This window comes from Euphorbia lathyris, chromosome 5, assembly GCF_963576675.1.
Source record: "Euphorbia lathyris chromosome 5, ddEupLath1.1, whole genome shotgun sequence".
Classification (NCBI taxonomy): Eukaryota; Viridiplantae; Streptophyta; class Magnoliopsida; order Malpighiales; family Euphorbiaceae; genus Euphorbia; species Euphorbia lathyris.
Window position 1 is genome coordinate 57,330,242 of NC_088914.1, and position 1,579 is coordinate 57,331,820.

A 1,579-nucleotide genomic window follows, 5' to 3' on the forward strand; every position below is an offset into this window, starting at 1 on the left:
TACTCCTTGTCGAACTCAAAATTTGAACTACATCACTGACGCTTGTATCGATATTAAAAGTATGTAAATCAACTTTTTTCTTCACTAAAATTACCTTATTATTTTCTAATCAAAGAAATTACTTACTTTAGGTGAACGAAATGGAATTCCAATTGGTCGTCATATAGAGGTATAATTTATAAATTAATATAAACCTTAAGTATCATAAAGTGACTTTTTTATTTATCATGCTACTCTTTATTTCTTGAAATATTTTTATTAGAATTTTAAATATTGTTATAATTTAATTATGTAGAGAGTAATTAAAGTTCCTAAATCTAATTTAATTGAATAGGGTACTTGGATGTATATCTATCCAGAAGGGCTTCAATATTATCTACTTTACATCAGAAATAAGTACAATGACCCTATAATCTATATTACAGAGAATGGTAAAAAACAACTACACACATAAGAATAATAAACAGTTATTTCATATTCTTACATTTATTTTGTTTTGTATTAGGAGTTGCTGAGCATAAAGATAACACAAGTTCTATTTTGGAAGATGATAAAGTGAGAATAGAATATTTTCATAGTCATCTAAGTCGCACTCTTGAAGCAATAAGGTGAGTATTATAAATTACAAAAAAAACAATAATGGTGATTTTGTTGATAAAAAAACGAATTGATGACTTGAACAGGCTTGGAGTAAACGTAAAGGGGTACATAGCATGGTCGTTTTTAGACAATTTTAAGTGGACAGCTGGCTACACAGCCAAATCTGGAATAGTTCATGTTGACTTCAAAAATGGATTCAAAAGATACCCAAAACAATCATCATTTTGGTTCAAAAAATTTCTTATAGAGTAGCTTACGTGGCTCTCTTCTTTTACTTGTTCAATGTACACAACATAAATTAATAAACATAATAAAGTATTCCTGTTAATATGGGTTTTCCTAAGGATAATGTCTAATTGCGTCATTCAGTTTATTTTAGCTTCTTCTAATGACAATCAACCTTCTTTTATTTCCTCATATTTCACTCAATTGAACAAATTTTGAGAAGAAATGGCATTTACCTTCTTGTACATATGGTGAAGCTAGTTATGTCAATGAGTAATGTTTCAAAACTATTAGCTATCTAAATTGGTTAAAGAGTGGTTTCAAGAAGAAAATAATTTAGCTAAAGCATGAGATTTTATCTTTCTTATAATGAAAATAGTAATGACATATGTGAAAGATCAACTAATGGAAAACCAGAATGGGGGATGTTCTAAAAAGAATTGCAAAAGTACTTCAGAAGGAAATATATCTAGGAGATTCAAAGTAGAATATATATGGTGTGTTTGAAGAATGAATGCATACCTTGTGGCGTTTGTCAATTGGCTGTTTATAGAGATCTGAAAATATACCTGAGATTGAGTACCTTTCCACGTCTAAGTAATTAATTGGCTTTATAGCCCTTCCATTTTTACTTTTTCATTTTAAATAAATTAATAAATATTTAGAAAACTCCACAAGGTACTCAATCTCAGGTATATTTTCAGATCTCTATAAACAGCACATTGACAAACGCCACAAGGTATGCATTCATTCT